Below are 14,313 nucleotides of genomic sequence, written 5' to 3' on the forward strand. Positions count from 1 at the left end.
CCTAACAACTCCCCTCATCTCTCCTCCCCTTAACAACCCCCCTCACCTCTCCACCCCTAACAACTCCCCCTCATCTCTCCTTCCCCTAACAACTCCCCTCATCTCTCCTCCCCCTTAACAACCCCCCTCACCTCTCCACCCCCTAACAACTCCCCCTCATCTCTTCTTCCCCCTAACAACTCCCCTCATCTCTCCTTCCCCCTAACAACCCCCCCACCTCTCCTCCCCCCTAACAACCCCCCCACCTCTCCTCCCCCTTAACAACCCCCTCACCTCTCCTCCCCCCTAAAAACCCCCTCACCTCTCCTCCCCCTAACACATCTCATTACTGTACTCAGGATTTGAAGCACACTTCCGTCTCAGAGCTGCTGATGAGGAAGACACACACACACACACACACACACACACACACACACACACACACACACACACACACACACACACACACACACACACACACACACACACACACACACACACACACACACACACACACACACACACACACACACACACACACACACACAGTATATGGCCAGACATGGGGGCCTTACTCAGCTCATCCGACTGTGAGATTCCCCCTTGTCTTCTCCTGCTCTGCCATCGTCTCCCTAATGGTGTTTCTCTCTCTTCTCCATAGGAGGTAAATGAAGCTTTTACAGAGGGAGGAAGGAGGGGGAAGAGAGAGAACATTAATCGACTTTCTGGTCTGGAAAGCCGCCAATATCCTCCATCAGAACCGTACAGGAGGTTGGATGTGAGGTGAGAGGTGAGTTCCCTCTAGTGTACTCAGCAAATAGATCCCAGTAACAGGTACATCAGCTTCTATTCACATTCCCACCTCATATCGGAAATGATTAGTCTGTATTAGGCTGTCAACGCAAATAGAGATCCACCAGATGTTTCTGTACCAATTTATTATCAGTGTGTCCCTGTGTGTGCGTGTGTGTGTGTGTGTGTGTGTGTGTGTGTGTGTGTGTGTGTGTGTGTGTGTGTGTGTGTGTGTGCATATGTGTATACACACACACACACACACACACACACACACACACTGAAATTCTCCTGTCAGGGTTAATCTCTTTGTCAGGAGCCGTCTGTTGGAGATTTGTCCGTCTGATTTGCTGGGCGTCCGAGTGGCAGGTCCGGCGTTAGTGCCACAGGGTGTGTGTGTGTGTGTGTGTGTGTGTGTGTGTGTGTGTGTGTGTGTGTGTGTGTGTCTTCACCCTTGTCAGAGTGTATTTCTGTCTGGTCTCATACCTCTGCACCATCAGCACCCATTGAGCCAGGGGTGGTGGTGATAGTGTGATAGTTAGATGGAGGGTGTCTTAAGGCCTGGGCACCTCTGGTCCTGTCTGGTATGAATCACAACAGAGACAGAGGTGTGAACATGGAGCTCTATTGTCTATGAGATGTTTGTGGCTGTCTGTGTTGGTTCTCTTCCATTGTGCTTGACAGTGACGGTGACATATGTGAATTATGACTGCTGACAGTCTCTGTATTCATACTATACCGGTACAAAAATCTGCAGATTGAGTGAACTTCTTCTCCTTCTTCTAAAACTCCATATTGATTGCTTTAAAATACTGGACATGCAAAAAGAGGGACCTATCTATCTAACCAGGTTCATTTAGTCATATGAATGTAGACATACTGACGGCAATGTCCTAGTTGGTCCACTAGATGCCACTGTTGTCTATGTATTTCCTTTGCAGGCATTAGGTTTCTTTACAAGACTTGTATTGTTGAATATTGTGTCTATTTGTAAGTTAGTACGTATTTCTAAGCGATTGTCTTTGCAACACATGTGTACTTGCCGTGCAAATAATTCACTTTGGAACAATACTGAACTTTAAACCTGTGTTTTTTTTCTCTTTCACCTACAGCCTTTCTCCTCAGTTTGTCTTGTTTTGGTAGATATTGTACTGTTACATTGAGGCTCTGTCTGTGGCACTCCCTAATGGTGCAATAGAGAACTGTCTGTGGCACTCCCTAATGGTGCAATAGAGAACTGTCTGTGACACTCCCTAATGGTGCAATAGAGAACTGTCTGTGGCACTCTCTAATGGTGCAATAGAGAACTGTCTGTGACACTCCCTAATGGTGCAATAGAGAACTGTCTGTGACACTCCCTAATGGTGCAATAGAGAACTGTCTGTGGCACTCCCTAATGGTGCAATAGAGAACTGTCTGTGGCACTCCCTAATGGTGCAATAGAGAACTGTCTGTGACACTCCCTAATGGTGCAATAGAGAACTGTCTGTGGCACTCTCTAATGGTGCAATAGAGAACTGTCTGTGACACTCCCTAATGGTGCAATAGAGAACTGTCTGTGACACTCCCTAATGGTGCAATAGAGAACTGTCTGTGACACTCCCTAATGGTGCAATAGAGAACTGTCTGTGGCACTCCCCTAATGGTGCAATAGAGAACTGTCTGTGACACTCCCCTAATGGTGCAATAGAGAACTGTCTGTGACACTCCCTAATGGTGCAATAGAGAACTGTCTGTGGCACTCCCTAATGGTGCAATAGAGAACTGTCTGTGGCACTCCCTAATGGTGCAATAGAGAACTGTCTGTGGCACTCCCTAATGGTGCAATAGAGAACTGTCTGTGACGCTCCCTAATGGTGCAATAGAGAACTGTCTGTGGCACTCCCTAATGGTGCAATAGAGAACTGTCTGTGACACTCCCTAATGGTGCAATAGAGAACTGTCTGTGACACTCCCTAATGGTGCAATAGAGAACTGTCTGTGACACTCCCTAATGGTGCAATAGAGAACTGTCTGTGACACTCCCTAATGGTGCAATAGAGAACTGTCTGTGGCACTCCCTAATGGTGCAATAGAGAACTGTCTGTGGCACTCCCTAATGGTGCAATAGAGAACTGTCCCTGACACTCCCTAATGGTGCAATAGAGAACTGTCTGTGACACTCCCTAATGGTGCAATAGAGAACTGTCTGTGGCACTCCCTAATGGTGCAATAGAGAACTGTCTGTGACACTCCCTAATGGTGCAATAGAGAACTGTCTGTGACACTCCCTAATGGTGCAATAGAGAACTGTCTGTGGCACTCCCTAATGGTGCAATAGAGAACTGTCTGTGGCACTCCCTAATGGTGCAATAGAGAACTGTCTGTGGCACTCCCTAATGGTGCAATAGAGAACTGTCTGTTACACTCTCTAATGGTGCAATAAAGAACTGTCTGTGGCACTCCCTAATGGTGCAATAGAGAACTGTCTGTGACACTCTCTAATGGTGCAATAGAGAACTGTCTGTGACACTCCCTAATGGTGCAATAGAGAACTGTCTGTGACACTCCCTAATGGTGCAATAGAGAACTGTCTGTGACGCTCCCTAATGGTGCAATAGAGAACTGTCTGTGACACTCCCTAATGGTGCAATAGAGAACTGTCTGTGGCACTCCCTAATGGTGCAATAGAGAACTGTCTGTGACACTCCCTAATGGTGCAATAGAGAACTGTCTGTGACACTCCCTAATGGTGCAATAGAGAACTGTCTGTGACACTCCCTAATGGTGCAATAGAGAACTGTCTGTGGCACTCCCTAATGGTGCAATAGAGAACTGTCTGTGGCACTCCCTAATGGTGCAATAGAGAACTGTCTGTGGCACTCCCTAATGGTGCAATAGAGAACTGTCTGTGACACTCCCTAATGGTGCAATAGAGAACTGTCTGTGACACTCCCTAATGGTGCAATAGAGAACTGTCTGTGACACTCCCTAATGGTGCAATAGAGAACTGTCTGTGACACTCCCTCCTTCCTCTATCTATCTGTTGTTTTGGAGCATCTCGTTGGTTCGTCGCTCCTCTGTAATCATCCCAGCAGGGCTTCTTGTCTACAGCCGTCGACTACCATCCCATAATTCCCTCTGCTCCTGCCGCCTCCACACTTAAGTGTCTGAGCTGATGGACCAGCCACACCCACCTGACACACCTACACAGACGCTAAAAGGTTTACACGGTGAGGTGTGTGTGTGTGTGTGTGTGTGTGTGTGTGTGTGTGTGTGTGTGTGTGTGTGTGTGTGTGTGTGTGTGTGTGTGTGTGTGTGTGTGTGTGTGTAATGTGAGTAATAAGAGTGTGAAAAGTTCAGGGGGGCAGAGGGTGGGGGAGAGCAAAGAGAGAGCGTCCCATCCACCAAACTACCAGGTGTGAAAGAGGGAAGAGACTCAGGGGGTATGCTAATTTGGTATAGAGCAGACCTAACCCAATCTATTAAATAAGTCAAAACAGGAACATTTTACATCTGGCTAGAAATGAATAAGGACATTATCTCAACAGAGAAAAATGTCCTCCTGTGTGCTACCTATATCCCCCCAGTAGAATCCCCATACTTTAACCTCTTACATCTAGACGTTCCGCTAGCGGAACACCTGCTCCAATATCCAATGATGGGCGTGGCGCGAAATACAAATTCCTCTAAAATCCGAAAACTTCCATTTTTCAAACATATGACTATTTTACAGCATTTTAAAGACAAGACTCTCGTTAATCTAACCACACTGTCCGATTTCAAAAAGGCTTTACAACGAAGGCAAAACATTAGATTATGTCAGCAGAGTACCCAGCCAGAAATAATCAGACACCCATTTTTCAAGCAAGCATATAATGTCACAAAAAACAAAACCACAGCTAAATGCAGCACTAACCTTTGATGATCTTCATCAGATGACAACCCTAGGACATTATGTTATACAATGCATGCATGTTTTGTTCAATCAAGTTCATATTTATATCAAAAACCAGCTTTTTTACATTAGCATGTGACGTTCAGAACTAGCATACCCCCCGCAAACATCCGGTGAATTTACTAAATTACTCACGATAAACGTTCACAAAAAACATAACAATTATTTTAAGAATTATAGATACAGAACTCCTTTGTGCAATCGAGGTGTCCGATTTTAAAATAGCTTTTTGGTGAAAGCACATTTTGCAATATTCTCAGTAGATAGCCCAGCCATCACGGCTAGCCATTTAGACACCGACCAAGTTTAGCCCTGATCAAACTCCGATTTACTATTACAAAAGTTTCATTACCTTTGTTGTCTTCGTCAGAATGCACTCCCAGGACTGCTACTTCAATAACAAATGTTGGTTTGGTCCAAAATAATCCATCGTTATATCCAAATTGCGGCGTTTTGTTCGTGCGTTCCAAGACACTATCCGAAATGGTAAATCAGGGTCGCGAGCATGGCGCAATTCGTGACAAAAGATTTCTAAATATTCCATTACCGTACTTCGAAGCATGTCAACCGCTGTTTAAAATCCATTTTTATGCCATTTTTCTCGTAAAAAAGCGATAATATTCCGACCGGGAATCTCCGTTTAGCTAAACAGAGGAAAGAAAACAAAGCTTTCGGTCGACGCGGGCACGAGCCTGAGTCTCACAGTACTGTAACCAGCCACTACCCAAACGCGCTACTTTGTTTCAGCCAGAGCCTGCAAAGCCACGATTCAGCATTTTGCCGCCTTCTGAGAGCCCATGTGAGCCGTAAAAAGTGTCACGTAAGAGCAGAGATCCCCTGTAATTGATAGAGATAATCAACAAGGCCAAGAAATGGTCAGACAGGGTACTTCCTGTACAGAATCTTCTCAGGTTTTGGCCTGCCAAATTAGTTCTGTTATACTCACAGACACCATTCAAACAGTTTTAGAAACTTTGGAGTGTTTTCTATCCAAAGCTAATAATTATATGCATATTCTAGTTTCTGGGCAGGAGTACTAATCAGATTAAATCGGGTACGTTTTTTATCCTTCCGTGAAAATACTGCCCCCTAGCCATAACAGGTTAATGAAGACAGCTTCTCCATCCTAGAAGGGGAGATCAACCATTTCCAGGCCCAGGGACATGTACTAGTCTGTGACGACCTAAATGACAGAACTGGACAAGAACCTGACAACCTCAGCACACAGGGGGACAAACACCCACCTGGAGGTGACAGCATTCCCTCCCCCATATGCCCCCCTAGACAGAGCTACGACAATGTAACTGTCACGCCCTGATCGGTTTCACCTGTCCTTGTGCTTGTCTCCACCCCCCTACAGGTGTTTCCCATCTTCCCCACTTATCCCCTGGGTACTTAAACCTGTGTTTTCTGTCTGTCTGTGCCAGTTTGTTTTGTTCATTCAACCTACCAGCGGTTTCCCTTGCTCCTGTCTTTGCTATAGTCCCTGTTTTCTAGTTTCCCGGTTTTAACCTTTCCTGCCTGCCCTGACCCTGAGCCTGCCTGGCGTCCTCTACCTTTGCCTCTACTCTGGATTATCGACCTCTTCCTGCCCTGACCCTGAGCCTGCCTGCTGTTCCGGTGCCTTACACCCTCTCTGGATTATTGACCCCTGCCCGCCTTGACCTGTCGTTTGCCTGCCCCTTACTAAAGAATACACTTTTGTTTCTTCTACACTGTCTGCACCTGGGTCATACCTTAAAACATGATAGTACGAACTGGCCAAGACTGACCCCTCAGACTTGGACTAGCTCCATCTCCTCCCAAGGAGCCCTCATTGGTAGACATGAGGAGTTGCTTTGTGGTCTGATGGAAGGGTTCCATGACTTGGCCAAACTTCACGACCTAGCATTGAACACATTGCGGGTGTCACGTCCTGACCAATATAAGTTGTTATTTTCTATGGTAGAGTGGTCAGGGTGTGACGGGGGTGTTTTTTGTGTGTGATCTATGTTATCTATTTCTATGCTTGAGTTCTAGTTATCTATTTCTATGGTGAGGTTTATTGGGTTGACCTTCAATTGGAGGCAGCTGTTCCTCGTTGCCTCTAATTGGAGGTCATATTTAGTAGGGGTGTTTTTTCCTGTCGTTTGTGGGTATTTGTTTCCTGTTTAGTGTATGTTCACCTGACGGAACTGTTGATGGTCGTTTTTGTTATTAGTGTTTCATTAAAGTTAAATATGAGCACTTCACACGCCGCGCCTTGGTCCCCTTTGTTCGACCCGCGTTACAGCGAGAGCAATTCCGTGGGCTGTTTACTAGGCAGCCCACCATGACGGTAACCTCCCAGCCTCTCAGTAACCCGGCTGGTAGCAGCGCCGTCATTACGGTTTCCCAGGAACCCCACTTACCTCCCCCGGAGCGCTTTGGTGGGGAGTTGTGGGAGAATTTTCCAATCATCTGGTGATTTTCAGTAACCTATACTGTTCTCTTTGAAGTAGAAAGAATAATCGATATAAGTTTAAACATGTGTAAGGAGAATGAAAGCTGAGCCCATGTGAGTGTACAAAGCTGGATCAACATCGAATTGACCATTGGACATGTAAAAAAACAGAACGTAAGCAGAATCTGTGTGGATGAGGCAAGGTAAACCAACAAGACATGTCTGGTCTGGGCTATATCTGATCTTGTGAAGGCTACTGGACATGCACATGAGTTAATCATACATAGACAACATCGGCCTGAACTTGTGAAGACCTTTGGACAGGAACATTAGCTAATCAGTGATAGGCACCATTAGGAGTATGCATGTCACACCACCAATAGAATCTATGCCCCAATGTCTGAGCCAATAAGAGAATGGAAACTAAGTAAGACAACAAGATTCATAAAGTGGAGTGACGATGTTATGTAAGGGTAAGACTGTATAAAAGCCAAGCACTAAGAATGAAGAGTTAGTTCTTCCATGGAATTGCTTGGCTTTGTTACTTTCTGTAATAAAGTATTTTTGAATTCACAAGCTCCGGTATCTGAGAAGTATTTGATTCAATATTTTCCACAACAGAGTCAGGCACCTGTCGGGTGTTTCTCGCTCAGTGTTCCCTCATCATGGACCTGCAGCCTTCCTCCTTCCCCTCGGACCTCTCTAAGATAGCGTACCTCCTCATGCTGATGTCCGGGAGGGCCCTCGCCTGGGCTACAGCTGTTTGGGAACAGCTGGGGGGTTTCGTGGCGGAGGTGAAAAAAGTTTTCTAGGAGTGGAGGGTGCCTGGAACCCGGAAGCGCTCTTTCGCCACGTTCCTGCTCGGATTATCGGAGGAATGATGGACGGCTACGGGAACGTAGGAGGGAGAAGAGGTCTGATTGTGGTCCCAATCACTCACTCAAGGATCCCACCTTGCATCTAAGTCCTCGAGAGGATTTGAGCATACCCGAGTTCCTCCGAGAGCCTCCGAAGACTGCCAATTGACCTCTTCCCGAGCCGATGCAGCTCGGCAGGGCTAGGCTGTCTCCAGCCGAACATGTAGGCAGACTTAACACCCAGAGTTGTTTGTATTGCGGTACTGCCGGTCATTATGTGTCTACCTGTACCTTCAAGAGACCCAACTAATTTGTAGGAATGAGTACTCTGGTGGGTCTTAAGGACATTTTTGCTTCTCCCCCTACTCGCCCCCCTCTCCATGCCACCCTGCTGTGGGGGGACCAGTCCAAGTCTCTCCAGATACTCATCGACTCGGGGGCCGATATGAGTCTCATGGACGTTACCCTGGCATCCGATCTGGGCATCCCCACTCAACCTCTCTCAATTCCAATGGATGTTAGAGCGCTGGCCGGGCTCTCTATTGGTCGGGTCACCCAGCATACCACCCCCATCAACCTACGAGTGTCGGGGAACCACAGCGAGATGATCCAATTCCTGCTAATTGAGTCTCCGCAGGTTCCCATGGTATTGGGATTCTCTTGGCTCCAGCAACACAATCCCTCAATTGACTGGTCTACTAATGCCATTGTGGGCTGGAGCTCATTCTGCCACATTCATTGCCTGAAGTCAGCTCTGCCTGCCCTGGGACGTCTTCCTGGGGGCTTGGAAATTGCCCCGGACCTCTCCGACCAGCCCCACGGAGTACCAGGACTTCCAGGAGGGGTTCAGTAAGGCCTGGGCCACTTCGCTTCCGCAGCACCGACCGGTATCCAAGAAGGTCAAGCCAGATGCGCTGGCACGCCACTATAGCCCCGTGGCTACACCCCCTGAAGCGGAGACCTTTCCCCCCCGCTCCCTGTGGCTCAATTGGTAGAGCATGGTGTTTGCAATGCCAGCATGGTGTGTGCAACGCCAGGGTTGTGGGTTCGATTCCCACGGGGGGCCAGTACAAAAAAATTAAAAATTAAAAAATAAAAAATGCATGTAATGAAATGTATGCATTCAATACTGTAAGTCGCTCTGGATAAGAGCGTCTGTTAAATGACTAAAATGTAAATGTAAGATCATTAGCCCCTCTGCTGTTTGTCCTCTGTTGCCCTGTACCCTCCGCATACTTCCTACCATTACAATTATAGACTGATCATTTCTTTGTCAGTGGGCAAATGTACAAAATCAGCAGGGGATCAAATACTTTTTTCCCTCACTGTAGATGTAAGGAAAGTAGTGTGGAAACCTACCAAAAAACAATTAGGCAACAACATATTCAATCCCTTTAAGATAATTTACTGGACAAAATGTTTCACTGTAATAGCGAAGGTGTAAACTTGGCAGTAGAAAACCTAAACAGTATTTTTGACCTCTTTGACCCTATCAAATCTAAAAATGTCAAGCAGACAACCTAAGAAAATTATCAACAATGACAAATGGTTTGATGAAGAATGCAAAAACCTAAGAAAGACATTGAGAAACTTATCCAAACAAAAACATAGAGACCCGGAGAACCTGAGTCTATGCCTTCACTATGGTGAATCACTAAAACAATACAGAAATACACTATGGAAAAGAAGTAACAGCACGTCAGAAATCAGCTCAATGTAATTGAAGATCCATAGAATCTATCCACTTCTGGGGAAATTGGAACACACTAAACAAACAACAACACGAACAATTATCTATCCAAAATGGAGATGTATGGGTAAACCACTTCTCCAATCTTTTTGGCTCCATAGCAAAGAACAAACAGCAAAAACACATGATCAAATACAAATCTTAGAATCAACTGTTAAAGACTGCCAGAACCCACTCATTGAATGAACTACAGGACAAAATAAAAACCCTCCAACCCAAAAAGGCATGTGGGGTTGATAGTATCCTAAATGAAATGATAAAGTATACAGACCACAAATTCCAATTGGCTATATTTAAACTCTTTAACATCATCCTCAGCTCTGGCATATTCCCCAATATTTGGAACCAAGGACTGATCACCCCAATCCACAAAAGTGGAGACAAATTTGACCCCAATAACTACCATGGGATATGCATCAACAGCAACCTTGGGAAAATCCTCTCTGCATTATCATTAACAGCAGACTCGTACATTTCCTCAGCGAAAACAATGTACTGAGCAAATCTCAAATTGGCTTTTTACCAAATTACCATACGACAGACCACGTATTCACACTGCACACCCTAATTGACAAACAAACAAACCAAAACAAAGGCAAAGTCTTCTCATGCTTTGTTGATTTCAAAAAAGCTTTTGACTCAATTTGGCATGAGGGTCTGCTATACAAATTGATGGAAAGTGGTGTTGGGGGAAAAATACATGACATTATAAAAATCCATGTACACAAACAACAAGTGTGCGCTTAAAATTGGCAAAAAAACACACACATTTCTTTCCACCGGGCCGGAGGTGAGACAGGGATGCAGCTTAAGTCCCACCCTCTTTAATTACTTAAAAATCATACAATGTGATTTTCTGGATTTTTGTTTTAGATTCCGTCTCTCACAGTTGAAGTGTACCTATAATAAAAATTACAGACCTCTACATGCTTTGTAAGTACGAAAACCTGCACAATCGGCAGTGTATCAAATATTTGTTCTCCCCACTGTATATCAACAAATTGGCGAGGCCACTAGAACGGTCTGCAGCACCCGGCCTCACTCTAATAGAATCTGAAGTCAAATGTCTACTGTTTGCTGATGATCTGGTGCTTCTGTCCCCAATCAAGGTTGGCCTACAGCAGCACCTAGATCTTCTGCACAGATTCTGTCAGACCTGGGCCCTGACAGTAAATCTCAGTATGACCAAAATAAACATCAGCGCCACAGGTAACTTCCACAAAGCTGTGAACAATCTGAGAGACAAGGCAAGAAGGGCCTTCTATGCCATCAAAAGGAACATAAAATTCAACATACCAATTAGGATCTGGCTAAAAATACTTGAATCAGTTATAGAACCCATTTCCCTTTATGGTTGTGAGGTCTGGGATCCGCTCACCAACCAAGAATTCACAAAATGGGACAAACACCAAATTGAGACTGCATGCAGAATTCTGCAAAAATATCCTCCGTGTACAACGTAAAATACCAAATAATGCATGCAGAGCAGAATTAGGCCAATTCCCGCTAATTATCAAAATCCAGAAAAGAGCGGTTAAATTCTACAACCACCTAAAAGGAAGCGATTCACAAACCTTCCATAACAAAGCCATCTCCTACAGAGAAATGAACCTTGAGAAGAGACCCCTAAGCAAGCTGGTGAGAGCCCCAGGATAGCAACACAATTAGACCCAACCAAATTATGAGAAAACAAAAATCAAATTACTTGACACTGGAGTGATATTTGGCCCTAAACAGAGAGTACACAGTGGCAGAATACCTGGCCACTGTGACTGACCCAAACTTAAGCAAATCTTTACTACTGTATGTACAGATTCAGTGAGCATAGCCTTGCTACTGAGAAAGGCCGCCAAAGGCAGACCTGGCTCTCAAGAAAAGACAGGCTATGTGCACACTGCCCACAAAACTACATGGAAACTGAGCTGTACTTCCTAACCTCCTGCCAAATGTATGACCATATTAGAGACACACATTTCCCTCAGATTACACAGACCCACAAAGAATTCGAAAACAAACCCAATTTTGATCAACTCCCATATCTATCGGGTGAAATACCACAGTGTGACATCACAGCAGCAAGATTTGTGACCTGTTGCCACAAGAAAAGGTCAACCAGTGAAGAACAAACACCATTGTAAATACAACCCATATTTATGTTGATTTAGTTTCCCTTTTGTACTTTAACCATTTATGCATTGTTACAACACTGTATATAGATAGACATGATATAACATTTGAACTGTCTTTATTCTTTTGGAACATTTGGAAGAGTAATGTTTATGGTAATGTTTTTTTTATTTTATTTTTTTATTTATTTTATTTATTTCACTTGCTTTGGCAATGTAAAGATATGAGCGAGAAAAAGACAGCATAAGTAGATTGGCAGTGCTCTGTCTCCATCTAGAGGCCATGTCACCCTCTTCCTATTTCATTACAGGATCGGCAGTGTTCTGTCGCCATCTAGTGGCCATGTCACCCTCTTCCTATTTCATTACTGGATCGGCAGTGTTCTGTTTCCATCTAGTGGCCATGTCACCCTCTTCCTATTTCATTACTGGATCGGCAGTGTTCTGTCTCCATCTAGTGGCCATGTCACCCTCTTCCTATTTCATTACTGGATCGGCAGTGTTCTGTCTCCATCTAGTGGCCATGTCACCCTCTTCCTATTTCATTACTGGATCGGCAGTGTTCTGTCTCCATCTAGTGGCCACATCACAATCTTCCTATTTCATTATTGGGAACGACAGTAGACATCATTAAATGACCGGGTGGAATATTTCCTATCTCAAACTAACACGTGGGCTGCAGTTCATTAGCCTTTAATAACTGCCTAAGTGTTTTATCATGCCTTTACCTGCTTTCAATGAAGGATGAGCAGCCAGTCAGATATGAAACCAAATGGACATGCCAGGTAAAGCCAAGCCTGAAATTTCATTCATCCTCCATTTCTGATTCATTAACTATTATCATTATGGAAAGTGGCAGTAAAATAGTTCAATTGGCATTAGTTCACACATTTTGTATTTTGGAACATACTTTCTGGCAATTCAGAGTTCTGAGTTAAGTCAGCTGGGTACCTTTTTCTAAGAAGTTATCCTATACTCAGACTTACCATTGTACAAAATGTTTATTATACATATTATTTGTCATAGGAGAACCTTTCACAATATACTGTACACTGTACAGCATGTAAAAAAATAACAGTTTGTCACAATGTGAATGCAGAGATGGTACAGTGGTTTGATTTGAACACGTTATTCTAATGAAAAGAGAAACAGTCAAAGCTTGAGAGAGAGAGATATAGAGGAAGGTAGGGGGACAGTACAGGCCCTTCTCTCATGTGATATAGAGGAAGGTAGGGGGACAGTACTGGCCCTTCTCTCATGTGATATAGAGGAAGGTAGGGGGACCGTACTGGCCCTTCTCTCATGTGATATAGAGGAAGGTAGGGGGACAGTACAGGCCCTTCTCTCATGTGATATAGAGGAAGGTAGGGGGACAGTACAGGCCCTTCTCTCATGTGATATAGAGGAAGGTAGGGGGACAGTACTGGCCCTTCTCTCATGTGATATAGAGGAAGGTAGGGGGACCGTACTGGCCCTTCTCTCATGTGATATAGAGGAAGGTAGGGGGACAGTACTGGCCCTTCTCTCATGTGATATAGAGGAAGGTAGGGGGACAGTACAGGCCCTTCTCTCATGTGATATAGAGGAAGGTAGGGGGACAGTACTGGCCCTTCTCTCATGTGATATAGAGGAAGGTAGGGGGACAGTACTGGCCCTTCCTTCTCTCATGTGATATAGAGGAAGGTAGGGGGACAGTACTGGCCCTTCTCTCATGTGATATAGAGGAAGGTAGGGGGACAGTACTGGCCCTTCTCTCATGTGATATAGAGGAAGGTAGGGGGACAGTACTGGCCCTTCCTTCTCTCATGTGATATAGAGGAAGGTAGGGGGACAGTACTGGCCCTTCTCTCATGTGATATAGAGGAAGGTAGGGGGACAGTACTGGCCCTTCTCTCATGTGATATAGAGGAAGGTAGGGGGACAGTACAGGCCCTTCTCTCATGTGATATAGAGGAAGGTAGGGGGACAGTACTGGCCCTTCTCTCATGTGATATAGAGGAAGGTAGGGGGACAGTACTGGCCCTTCTCTCATGTGATATAGAGGAAGGTAGGGGGACAGTACTGGCCCTTCTCTCATGTGATATAGAGGAAGGTAGGGGGACAGTACTGGCCCTTCTCTCATGTGATATAGAGGAAGGTAGGGGGACCGTACTGGTCCTTCCTTCTCTCATGTGATATAGAGGAAGGTAGGGGGACCGTACTGGTCCTTCCTTCTCTCATGTGATATAGAGGAAGGTAGGGGGACAGTACTGGCCCTTCTCTCATGTGATATAGAGGAAGGTAGGGGGACCGTACTGGTCCTTCCTTCTCTCATGTGATATAGAGGAAGGTAGGGGGACCGTACTGGTCCTTCCTTCTCTCATGTGATATAGAGGAAGGTAGGGGGGCAGTACTGGCCCTTCTCTCATGTGATATAGAGGAAGGTAGGGGGACAGTACTGGCCCTTCTCT

The sequence above is a fragment of the Salmo salar genome, chromosome ssa26 (assembly GCF_905237065.1).
Source record: "Salmo salar chromosome ssa26, Ssal_v3.1, whole genome shotgun sequence".
Taxonomy (NCBI): Eukaryota; Metazoa; Chordata; class Actinopteri; order Salmoniformes; family Salmonidae; genus Salmo; species Salmo salar.